Below are 14,547 nucleotides of genomic sequence, written 5' to 3' on the forward strand. Positions count from 1 at the left end.
AGTAGGGACATGTGTGAAACACCACCCTCATGGCCGTAACTGCACACAATCAGGTTATGTAACTGTGGCAGACGTACCCTGACCCCACAGCATTAGTGACAGCAGTGTGTGCACTCCAAGGGATATGCACATGAGTAGACCATGCAACCATGCAGAGTTCTGGGACATGTGTAGGGTACCCCCCACAGCCCTGGTAAGGTCTGGTGGGTGTCAGTGTAATAGTCCTGTACTGGTCATACATGCACTGCTGATGTTGTGATCTGTAAAGCAGACATCAGGCATTCATAAAATATATCCATTCACATATCATCCCAGGTATGAGGTGCTGTAATACACAGGGGCTGTGAGCATTGGAGCTGACATAACAGACACAGTACTACATAAGCACTAATGGTTTGTACACCTGTGTGGCATGGTGCACAGTACAAGGCAGGGTGCAGAACAGGTTGACAGTAACACTTCATACATGGGTGCAGTGCTGACAAGGGGAAGGGCCATCCCCTACCAATACAGCCCATGCATCACACACATGTATACTGCCACTGTGATGAGGTCACTTTGGTTGCACTGCATGTAGTTGAGTACCAGATGCAATGCATGCTGACAGAAGGGAAATGGGAGGACTGTGTGTACAAAAGGTGTGCCACCCCAAATGTAGGTGTGTGTGTGGGGGGGGGTGTTGAATTTGTGTGTAAGTGCAATCTGGTGGTGTGAATTCAATGCATGTCTGATGTGTGTGTACATGTGTGTCTGTGCGGGTGTCCATGTATGCACAGGCGATAGCGGGATTGATCACATGGCAGTACTTCTCCTTGGGATTGTGCTGTAGATGTAGTGACACATGAGACACAAGAACAGCCTGTCCGATATTTGAACACAGGACAGCTGATAGCATAACAAGGTCTGTAGCACAGAACATGCATTGGGATGGAAAGTACATACCAGGTATACACACCATAATGCCAGCAGCAGATGGATAATCGGCTACCCACGTATGCAGCACTACTAATGCAATGGGGAATTACCAGGCCACATCAGTGAGGGTATCCAGGTATTACTGTTTTCCTCATGATGGGTTGATTGTGCAACAAATGGGGCATGGACTGATCAGGACTGTAGTATTGGGCTCCAGTGTGTGACATATGTAGTGAATGTAGCAGCCCCAACCATTTAGGGGCCATATACACCATGACTGGACATACACAGGGTATTACTGGATGACAGCAATGAGGTCATGTACTACCTACTCCACCAAAGTCAGGGAGATGATGGAGTAACAGGTCATGTGTTGTGATCAAGTGTGTAGGTATGGAGAGGTCTGATATGTTAATGGGTACTATGAATGAGTGTATGTTAGCAAGTGCCATGCAGGATGGGGAACATCTGTAACTGAATGTGGGACTGTCTGTATACCCAGGGTAAGGGGGTAGTAAGGTGGACTGTCAGTATTTGTGGGTGTACATGTGTGCGTGTGTCTGTGCCTGTGTCTGTGTGTTTCTGTGTGTGTGTGTGTGTGTGTGTGTGTGTGTGTGTGTGTGTGTGTGTGTGTGTGTGTGTGTGTGTGTGTGTGTGTGTGTGTGTGTGTGTGTGAGTGTGCATACTGTTATGCAATACTATACAGGACTTAATGTGTGTGTTTGTTTCCCCCACAGGTGGCGAGGTGGGTCAGGTTCCTTCCTGCATGCAAACTGAGGTAGGTGTTCGTACAGACACCGATGATGATGATGATGATGATGGTACTGGTGAGGCACAGGTGGGGTTGTCAGAGACTGACACTGTGCCTACATGTGCCATCACCCTCCTAGCCACCCCAAGCTCGCACACAGTTGCAGTGCCCCTACAAACCCCATCACGCTTGGCCATAGCAGAGGGACAGTTGTTGGCTGGTGCCAGTGACCTGGAAGGTGTGGTGTCCATGCCAACTGTGTCAGGTCACAGTCGGCATAGCTGGATGTCTGGCAGGCCACCACATCAGCAGATGTACCCTGGTGCTCGTGGGAGGGCTGCTGGTCATCATGCCCCTGGCAGAGGCACCACAACTGGTACCACCAGGAGCATGTTTCAGGCTATAACTGAGGCACAGGCATGTATGGACATGCACACCAGACAGGGCCTGAGGCTGCAGAGGGCTGCTTTCTCATCTGTAAATGGCAACCTCCATGACATTGCTGCTGACCTCCGTGAACATACCGATGTCATGGATAGACAGTGGGGTGAGATGGTGGGCCTCCTCGACCATGGAATGTCCGTGTTTGAATGTTTGGTGGGAGTGATGCGACATCCGTGTGGACGTAGGCCAGAAACACCATGCCACCAAGCCGCTCCCGTAGTGGCAGTACCAGCCCCAGCACACCACTGGGGGTGCTGTCCACACCACACTGCAGCAGGCCTTGTGCACATGGCCCTGGCCAGTCCCAGCAGACACCTGTCATCATCAGGGGAAAGTTGCATCTCAAGGTCTGTACCTGCACATGCTCGTGGAACCCCTGGCAGGCACAGTCAGCGTGTCCGTGGCCAGAGGCACTGAACTGCACACCCTAACAGGTATGGTCTGCAGCTGTCTGATAACACCTGGATAGGGTGGCTACATAGCAGGACTGTGTGTATGCATACCCACACACTATGCAACCACACTTAGGGTGACCCCATACCTACACACACCATATCACCATGCCCTAATCGTTGAGCAAAACCCCTCGCCCACACTCACGGTGACACATGTATGGACCACCCTCAGCCTCTGGCAAATCAGCAACACACCCTGTGCATATAATGATATTTGTGCCACTTCCCTGACATCCATAACATCGATACAGGGACAGGCTAACATGGTTCTGATGCACACTGTGACTGTTATAGAGTGCTGTAATGTACTGCAGTGTGAGATGTTGTCAGAGGCAATGTGTAATGCATACATGTCAGGTAGTGTAGCCATGCAGCTATGATGCATTTCAGCTTTCAGTAACAGTGATTGTTATCTCCATAATGTTACCCATTTGTGTTGCAGGTGTACATGTGTCAGCAGGAGGACAGTCTGCAGTCATATTTCACAAGAGTATGGCACTGTGGTGAACACCATGGTGACCGCCCATGGGTGGTAACCTCAATCCCACTGTTGCCACTAGGGGGCTTGTGGGATTCTGATATCCCAACACCCCTCCCATCAAGGTGTTCACCCATCACATGTGTCATATACCGCCCCTGTATACGTCTTGTGTGTCATGTCTGGTAACCTTCTCATCCTCCCTCCCCAAATATACCCACAGCCCCTCCTCAGCATCCCACTCCCACCTGAAAAGATAATGGAAGGGCAGTATGTTCCCACGAAACAATCTTGCCCCATACATGGCTGTCAATTCCACACAAGTGTCCACTGGACACATGTAATCCGGTCTAATTGGCATCACAATGCATTTATGTTGTCCTCACACTTCTCCCAGGGATTTGAGGGTCCACATCTACCTCCAACTGCAGTGTTTATGCACAGCTGTTGCTGTAGCAAAAATGGGCAGCTATGGACCTTTCCTACACCATTCCTGCACATGCCTAGCTATGTCTCCTACTGTCTCACCCTCTTTGTGCCCCTTTTCCACCACTTTCCTAGCAACCCTTATTTCCATTCCTTTTAAAGAGATTAGTGTGGGGGTAAGTGGGAGTGTTCTGGTCAGCAACAGAATAAACTGCCTCCGCAAGGCTCATGCCCAGAACACTACACACCATACACAAAGTGGTTTCCCACTAAACCATGGCAGATGTACATAACCCTGATGTTTCCATAAACATATCATCCAGCCCAGTCATTCAACAGTACAGGGAATGTATTACAACATATAGATATATGTGTGTGAGTAAATATACTAATGTCTAAACAGGTAAAACATATTGATATATGTAGATATATGTATATATATATATATATATATATATATATATATATATATATGTATATGTATATATCTGTAGGGATATATACATATATAAATATATATGAACATATACACATGCAAATGCCTACATCTATGGATATATATGTCTACATCTACATGTGTAAATATATACAGTAGGTCATGTATATGTCAGCAGATATATACATGTAAATATATAGGTGTATACTGACAGGCATTTGGTGATAACAATGGGGATATAACAAAATCATATATGTCCTCATGCAACGTTAATGGTATTGAAAGGCCACACACAATATATGTTTGGTACAAATAGGTATACTCCCTCCCAGCCAAGCACGTCCCCCCTGAAATATAGTAACAAGTGTTGCAGATCCCATAACCAGGATGGCACACAACATGGCCATCCCTAGAATACATATACACAGACAGATATAAGATACAGGCATATATATATATATATTTATATACATATATATAGATATATAGGTAAGTACACATACACACAGAGATATGTACAGTATGATACATATGTAGTACGTGTACACAACTTGAGCAGCCAGTATTCCTACAGTCACCACCTTAACAACTGGAGAGTGTGTGAGCCACCCATACGAATGACATTCATAGCCTACAACACATACCCACAGAGATATCAAAAGGTATAACACCACACACAGGTGCCCATAAACAATTGTGACAGCTATATTTGTGTACTATGACAGTCGTATATGCCATGTCATATAGCCGTTTAGACACTGACATCCATATGAACAGTGTCATGCAACTGTGAAACAGTTATACTGAGACAGTTGTCTGGTAAGGTTGACACATGTTGCTGTCCAGGCCGAGGCCTTCTAGTAGTACAATAGCAATGACACACAGCATACCAGACAATCAACAGTACATAATGCAGATGTTTAGGTCAGCAGCCTCTATCTACACTCTGTACACAATCCCTAGGGGGTACAAACCCCAGTTGACACAATGGGATATATCTGTTACATAACAAGGCATAACTGACACCATCACAATCACACAGACAAACAGAACAGTCCATATGGCAGGCGGCGGTAGGCCTGCATTTACCCATGGTGGACTATATGGTAATGTACATCCAGATACCTTAAGGCAGCTTACCCCAGATACCCACACATGTTGTTACGGCCTAGGTTAGTCATGGTGCACCCCCCCTACACTCACTACTACTGGGCCATATACCACGGTTACGTACACTGCCCTCTGCAGTGCATTAGGGCACACATGTATTGTGTAAGTGGAGCCCACACATATATGGCCCTAACCCCCCAGTATGTGTGGGGGATACGACAGTAGTGGAGGGATGGCAGGAATGACAGCATGACATACACACAGCCCACTACATAACAAACCCTGACAGCATGTCATCTGTGCTAAGCCAGGGATGTAGGTGGAGGACAGAGTCTGGAACACAGGCACATATGTGGACAACTATTGTCATACAGTAAGCAAGTTATGTAAATGTGTACATATCTATATGGATATATGTATAATGATATGTACATATATGTTTGCCATATATCCTGCACATGGGGTGGACCCCTACCTCAGCCCCAATAGTCCCAACCTCTCAGTGCAAGGCGATGTCATGTTCACCATAGTACAGTACCACTGCTAGCACAGTAACACCCCTGTGGACTACAGCTGTGATACGCCCAATATATGTGGACAGTCTGACACACGCTGGTCAGTCCAGGTGTATACACAGAACCCCTTCGTGAAAGACATGTGGACCAGGCCTGTTAATGTGGATGTTAACAGCCATGTAGATGGGTATCACACGTAAATACTGATATACATTTGCCCTCATAGGTTATACATTCATACACCCCTGTCTGTTCTGATACATAATAACTGCTGGTACAGAGGTGCCATGGCCACATACTACCCACTAGTTAATGACATACATCTGAACAGCATCCCACTGCTTTGTCTGACATACATGACTGTCATGGTGGCCAGGCAGAAGTACATCTGGCAAGTATCTGGACATGTCATCTCACTGGATAAGTACAGTCATGTGCTAGGCATGTAACAAAGCACAGTGCTAGCTACAGGCAGACTGACTCAACATTGGGCTACAGCTCCCATGTGGGGATACACATGTACCTGCATAGATAGCAGGCTCTACAGGCATGTCACATCACAGAGTAACAGACACCTGTGTGAAAGTGCATAACCACAACCAATGTGAACACAGCCACAGCCACATATGGTAAGCTAGTGTACTATTACAGTATATGGACTATCTGACCTACACCGTCCTCATATGAGCCACTCATACAACACCCCTACGTATACTGGGCCGCTAGACAGTGTGGTCCAATGCCTGTCTGTGGTATGGGACGTGTATGTTCACCCCTACAAACATGTAAGCTGTTAGGGTGACATACAGTGGAGCAGCATGTAACATCAGATAGGACAGGACCTGGAACAATGACATCTACAACAGTCTCTACACAGACCAAGGCACAGATTCACTATACACACACTGTCGACAATTACCAGACTTACACATACCTCAGTACTGTACACGCAACCACATAATGGCCAGGCTATGTCCTCAATTATAACCCCTACTATAGATAACATGTGTAGCAGTCTGATATCTCACTGGCTTGTTATCATATATGCTGTCAATGACTATGGAGTACAGAACATACGCAACCCCTACTGCATGACATATGTACAAAGGTTGACAGAGTTGTGGCTGTAGGCACAAACACAGGGCCAATATTGACATGTCGCTGTTATACCCTCATACATATACTGTTGTAACAGGATTTGTTGCACCATATGTCCTATGAGGGATGTGACATCGGTAACTCTCCCGGCTGTCACCATCTACTACCTGCTATCCTCAAACTACCTTCTGCATTCCAAAGATAGGTGCACCGTAGCTGACACATGAAACCAAAGGCACAACACTGCCCAGTCTGTGGATGACCCTGCGGATAGGGACCCCTCATATACATGGGCTTGACATGGCAGATATTGTGACATGTACAACAGGCATATCCATACAAACACTGTTAAACTAACAGTACTCCACATGCACTATAGCAGCACTTACAGTCTGTAGTCAGGTCACGCACATCCCCCTCCTGTTTGTTGCCCTCTTTCCACAGTGTATGTTGTTAGAGGTAAATCTCCAATCCATCTGAGATGCTGTTTGCCAAACAACAGATTGAGTTCCTGCTCACAGTGACTGTAAAGGGCCAACACCACCATGTTGTTCCTAGGTATTGGAGTGTGTTTCCATGCAATTGGTTATGGGATTGTTACCACAGCCATTCCACATGCAATCAGCTACGGGAGGGTTGCAATTCGTGCAGTGGCCATCAGCTGATCATGAGCATCACTTACATTACACATACTGCTGCCTAAGCATAGCAGGTGTGGGTCTCCAAATTCACCGGAGAGGGAGTGGGGGAGGTAGACAGAGGCAAATACATGTCAGGGAGGGGTGGTGGAGTAAAACAGAAGCATGTTTGTGTCACATACCTACCAGCACAGGGTATCAAACCCCCAACAACTATGTAATGCTATCACAGTATGATGCAGTTATTGGTTGCACCACATGGGCTACCTGCTGTGGAGCACTCAGAGCATATTTGTGATGATGAGTGACATCTGCAACAGGGATATGGTAGATATATGGTAGGTAACGTACATGTGCCTGCCTGCATGAACAGCTGCCAGCATCAACACAGGCACACTCACATAGGAATGCACACACATTGACACACTTGGCAGGGCTCAGAGTGCAACTCATCACTAATGTGATTGCCACAACACATCGATGCACAGGTATCACATGCACCACACGGGTTATACGGAGGTCGTTTGGGATAGAGTATAATGAGGTTCAGACATCAAACAGCATGCTTCAGTATGCCCTGGGAGGTTGTAGTGAGTGTGGATGTGGTCAGATGCAATATACAACACAATAATGGACACACAGGGTGTCTGCATGGGTGTATGGTGGTCAACTGTGCCAGCAGGCTGTACAAGGGTAGGGGATGTGTATATCTTGGCATCAGGCCACATGATGATGGTCTGCATTGTGCTTCAGGCCTGTGATTTCTGCATCTGCCCACACAGGTGCATATTGCATCCCCCATCCAGTCACCTGCATGACTATTGTGTGTGGCCAATGCTGTGCATCACTTGCCATGTATATGTTCCTTACTTCATGACATGGATGGTGTCTGGGATGTGCACAACTCCCACATGGATGTACAGTGACATGTGGAACTCTACCTGAGGTGTCTGGCCCATGTTGTGAACATAGATTATCATTGGATGTGCCAGTCTTGCCCATCTGTGGCAGGAACTGGTAATGGCCAGCAGGTTTACCCTGCACCTACATTGATAGCATGCTAACAGCATTCCCTGATGTCAGTGTCATCTGTCCATACAGGGCATGTTATCAAGCATGGTATGTCCGTTGGGAGTTGCATGTGCATTAAACCTCTTAACGATTATTTATTTACAATGGCTATATATTAACCATGGTTTTATTTTAACATGCTTTATATTTTTTTATTTTTAATACACCGGGTATAAATAAATTTACCGCTGATTGAGCAGTGAAGGATGAAGGTTTTTTATTTAGGGGGAGAATGTATTATATTGTTCTTTAGTCAGGGCTTTTAACTCTGTATTTTTAACTATGATAGAACTTTTATCAAGTGATGTGTTAATTGAACATTGTTAAGAGGTTTAATTGAGACATTGGTCATATGACTGGATTGTTGAAACATTTAAGAGCGTCTATGAAGTTGATTTTTTTTATCTGAAGAAGTCCAGCCACTGTGCTGGACAAAAAGTGCTTAATAAGCGCACAGTTGCCAGGTCTGGGGTTAGAACATCTACCTAACTACTTTATCACACCACAGCAGTGCACAGTTACAGGACACACTATGGAGATTACTAGGATATGACTTTCCCACAGGTGTATTCCTAGGTGAGTAACATCAGCGGCCTTGCCAAAGTTCAGTATATGAATTGTATGGGGCTTGAGTATCCTAAAAAGCATTGCTCTCTACACAGTTAGAGACAGACAAACACACACACAAGCACACTCACAAAGTTGCCAATTGTGGGGTTTGGACTACTACCTAACTGGTTTATCACTACAGCAGTACACGGTTATGGGACGTCCAATGGTGATTCCTGAGCTACAGCTCTCACAAAGGTATATTTCAAATTGGATGACCTCAGCAGGCTTGTCATACTACTACTATGGGGTGGGCAGTGTGCGCATGGGCCATAACCCATTCATGTAGGGGTTGACATGCCACATACGGGCACACATGGGGTCATATGTCACAGGTACGTTTATACAGCTACTAGATGACTACTTCCTTGTACAGTCAAGTTGCACAGCTGGCACGAGCACCACATAGTCTGTCATGCTGACAGATGCTGATGGCTAGTATCTGTAGTGAGGGCATCTGCACCTCATGTGGTTGTGGGCCTTTGGCTGTGTGCTGGGTGGGACAGTCCCAGATGGGTCCTTGTTACTGTGACCCTCTTCCACACATCTATGTCTGTCTACCTTTGGCTTATTATAGTGTGGTGTCCTTACATATATGTCTTTATTCCTATCCACTGTGTGTGCAGGGCAGGTGTGGAGCATACTGACATGTGTCTGCACTAAGAACTGCAATTGCCAGATATGTCTGGTCCACTGGTGTTTGCAGACATGGCCTTCATGTGTTTAAGTGTGTGGGCATGCACAGTATGATCTTTCAGTATGTTGTTGACTGACATTGCCTTCATTCCTCTAAGTGTGTGAGCATGCCCAGTATGGCCATCTGTATTTCATGTGTGGAGCATATCCAGGTTGTTTGTACTGCTGTGCTGACCTTTGTGTTGTACACCGACAGTTAGCATGTTGTGTCTGCAGGGTATCCATCGGTCATTTGGCTTATACTGTTGCTACATTTCTGCATAGTGGGGGGGGGGGGCACCTGCCTGTTTCTACATTTCTAGACAGGAGTGGGGGGGGCACACCTGACTATTACTATTAGTGTACATAGGATGGGGGGCACACCTGACACTTCTACACATTTGCTAGGACTGTACTGGTATGTCGGATACTCCATTTCAGTCTGTAGTCTTGCCTATCGTGCTGGCTACATATTGGTTTCAGATTTCCTAGCCTTCAAATCTTCTATCCAGCTGTCTGTCATGCTGTAGTCTGTCTGTGTAGGCCTGGGGGAGGTTACACATAGGGCTCATTCAGACGCCATAGTGCAGCATTTGTTTGTGTTTGTCTATACCTATCCTGCTGACTGTAACAGTTGTTGTGTATGTGACCCCACAGCTGGCATGTGTGAGTCACTTACCTTGTGGGTGTCCCAGTATTGAGGGTGATGCTGCAGGGCTGCCTGTGTCGGATGCACAGAATTCACTCTCTATACATGGTTGAGCACAGCTAGTGTCATGTTTGGTATCCCTTTTACTGTATGTGTGAGTCAGAGAGAGGTGACATTCCCTGGGTCCCTACTGTGTCAGTGCATGTGTTATACATTACCTCTTTGTCAGGACCAGGGCATACTGGGCATGCCTCCTTCTGCCTACTGGGGCAGGCTCAGGTTGTTCCTCCTCCGAGTCACTCTGTGCCTGTGCAGGCCTTGGCAATGACAGGGGGCTGCGTGGCCCTGCCCCATGCTGTTCCTGCTGCAGCTGTTTTCCCAGGATCATATTGTGTAGCATGGCACATACAAGGACAATTTGGGTGCATGTAGTTAGTGAGTACTGCAAGGCTCCACCAGATGTGTCCAGACTCTGGAACTGTGACTTCAGCATCCCAAACACATGCTCTATTATGATTCATGTTTGTGCATGTGCCTCATTATGGAGTTCTTGTTCGTGTGTGTGTGCATTTCTGATGGGTGTTATCAGCCATGGCTCCAGTGCATATCCAGCATCCCCCACTAGATGACCACGTGGGATGTCCCCATTGGCAAATCTGTGGTACACCGGTGTCAGATGCCAGATGTGGGAATCGTGGTAACTTCCAGGGCAGCCAGCACACACATTCATTATTATGCCCTGGGCATTGCACACAACCTGGCAGTTGATGGAGGGGAAGCCCTTGTGGTTGATGTAGACCCTACTCCACTCACCGGGTGGTGCTTTGATGCATATGTGCGTGCAGTCTATTACACCCGCTACCTTGAGGTATTCTGCTATTTGATGGAAAAGATGCATATTGCTGGCCAATGCCTCATGGGTGATGGGGAGGTGTACGTGCTCACTGACATGTGCTAACATGGCATCCAGGAACTGGTGGAGTACCCTGGATGCTGATGCCTGTGATATCCCCATCATATCCCCAGTTGGCCTTTGGAAGGTACCTGTAGCTAGTATACGTAGGCCTACACATACCTTGGTATCCACTGGGATGGGTTCCCCTCTGTTAGTTCTGTGTGTGAGGTGTGGCCGACACAGCTCAACAATTTGCTGTAGGAGGTCCTTGCCCACCCTATAGCACTCCACTATCTCCAGCTCATGTAGCCTTTGGTAGATTACCCTGAGTCTGTACACTTTTCTCTATCTCCTCACTGTGGGTTGCTCGGCAGCATTCACATTCTCACCAACCTCAGCCTCTTGCACATGCTGGTTTATGATAGCAGAAGCAGCCCTAGCATTATTTCTCTTGCTTTCATTTTCTAAAATTTCCCCATTTGTATGCAGAGTTATTGGGAATAACAAGGGGGAAAGGTGTTTGCATAGTTTATAGTTGTGTGCTGGGCTGGGCTGATGCCTGTGTGATTGGCTGTGTCTGATACATTTCACCTGTCAGCTCAGCTAGTTCTCCTTGATTACCTTCCTACTGCTGTTTTCCCTTCCCATTGCCTCCCTGTTTAGGCCCATGTGTGCGCTGTGCAAACGGAGTTCTCAAACGTGCACAGAGCTGCTTTTTCCTGGTTTAACTTCCTTTTTCTTCCTGTACAACCTGGTGCACAGCGTGCACACCTGCTTACACCTTGTAAAGTGTGCTAGGCAGGATTAGACACACCCATAGCTTAGGTGTGCTGTGCTAGGAGTAATCCCAAGCCACAGGTCTCCAATCCACTTACAGTATGCCTGACACCCCTCCCCAAGATGTCACCTATATCCTAGTCTTGCACCCAGTTATTTACACTCTTACACTCTTGTGACCTGCCTCACACCCTGGGAAAATCTGGGATTCACTAACCCTTCCCTCATTTTTATAGGATTGCCTGCTAATGCATAGTTATATGTCCCACACTGAGCCTCCCCACTTAGCAACCATTACTCACTGGCCAGGTTGTCTTCTGACTGCCATTGACTTGCATGGCAGAATATTGATTTTAGTTAGAATGCTTATTTTAGGTTTATTTTATTATTTTCCCCCTGATCCCGTTTGCACGTCGCTGCCCTATGCTTAACAAGGCGAGCTCAGTGAAAAGAAAATTAAAAGTTGTTATTTTATTTTTTTTTACATTTGCAATGCTAATGGCCTTCTACTTGGACATTGGCATGCTTCCTCAATGATATGCAGCCTCTATTTGGAGCTGTCATAGCTCCGTTTTGTAGATTGCAGAAATGTACTCGGTTACTAACCGAGTACATTTCTGCACACTGCACTCGTCCTGCACGGATAGCTGCCAGCTTCCTGGATCACATATTACCCTCATTTGCATGATTTTCACTTGCAAATGAGGGTAATTTGCATATAGGAGCTTGGTCTGTGCAGGATTAGCCTAAGAGCTCATGTGCACTTCCCGGGAGCTCATTCCTGGATCGCAAGTCAGCCATATTGCCAAAAATAGCTCTTAAACTAATCCTGCACACTATAAAGGGCTTCGTAAATCCGGGGGATAGATTTTTTTTATTTATTTTGAGTTTTCAAAAACTCAATCATATGGCCTCGACCATATGAATTTTGAGTTTCTTAAAACTCAATGAAGTAATATAAACCTATCTATCTATTTATATATATATATATATATATATATATATATATATATATAAAATATATTTATATATTATATTTATTTATATATATATATTTATTTATTTATATTTATTTATATATATATATATATATATATATATATATATATATATATATATATATATATATATATGGTTTACATTCATAATGTGAACAGCCACAATTTCCATGAAACCCGTACCTCCGAAACCTCAGAAAGTTGAAAAAACATCAAAAGTCAAAATTTCTGACCACACCACACCTACAAACAAGTGCTAACATGGGTCAAAAAGGGGGCGAGATTTTTCAGTTTGGAATATAGACGTTCGAGGTTTTGTGAAGGCACAGTTCGGAGTTCGAGGAAGTGGGTTCGCCGTTGTAGCTGTCGACATAGTGGAGGTCAACCATATATATGTGTGTGTGTGTGTGTGTGTGTGTGTGTGTGTGTGTATATATATATATATATATATATATATATATATAAAATATATATATATAATATATGTATATATCTATATATCTATATATATATATATATATATATATATATATATATATATATATATATGTGTGTGTGTGTGTATTACAGCTATAAAATGTATATATGTATAGGTATGCTTGCTCGTTTTTATCTTAACAATTATAATGAAACTTAGTAAGTGCATTTTTTTATAGTTATAATGAAATTCTTTAGCAGTAGCTTCTATAGTTTTCATTTTCTTGATTTATGCTTTTGTCAGCTTGGCCAGTTGGCATCAGCATTTCGTAAACATTAAAAAAAAACCTTCATTCATATGTCTACCAGCTTATTATGTTATTTAATTTTATGTGATGAACAAAGGCCACCTAATCTACATTTATAAGGATTATGTGTATTAATTAAGGGATAATCAAATCCTTTGTGCTGGTGTATAAGCCAATAACCCATGAAGAAATACTCAGCCTGAGTACCAAGTGCTTTATTATCCCAACAGTACTCAGTCTTTCTCTTCTTTGGCAACACAAAGCCCCTAGTGTTGTCAGACTTGATGTCTGAAATACAGTGAAGCATAATATCCCTTACATTTCCTGAAACGCTTTCTTCAAGGGCAGTGCTTAATGTTAACAAAATTTAAATCACCACTATATAAGGTAAAATGACAAAGTTAAGAGAAAAAATGCATTAGTCTTGCATGACTGGTGTACAAAATATTTGTGTCCACACGTGAATTTTTTAAATACTAAATAGAAGCTCAGTTGGACTGCCATCTACTTAACCCAGAAAGCATTTAATTTATAGTAACTTTATGGCAGAGCATTGTTTTATACATCTTGCACTTTTCCTCTGAAGTATTTCGAATTAACTGATTTCTTTCAGTCACAGTACATCAGAATATGTATAGGTACAATGTCACATATGCTTTAAGGGGTCATAATGTCTTTTCCATTACTGTCTTGTCAGTTGTACATCTTAAAGGAAAAAAGTGATTGGAAGAATATGTTTTGATTGGCCTTTGAAACTGTTAAATGTGTGCCTGCTGATAATTGATGGACTATGAGAGTGATCCCAAGAATAGTATAAACATGACTGGGAAAAGAGTATGATATGCTACATCCAAGGATGCTGTACCATGTGATATGCTACAT

The sequence above is a fragment of the Protopterus annectens genome, chromosome 7.part0, assembly GCF_019279795.1.
Source record: "Protopterus annectens isolate FY-2018-M chromosome 7.part0, PAN1.0, whole genome shotgun sequence".
In the NCBI taxonomy this organism is placed as follows: Eukaryota; Metazoa; Chordata; order Ceratodontiformes; family Protopteridae; genus Protopterus; species Protopterus annectens.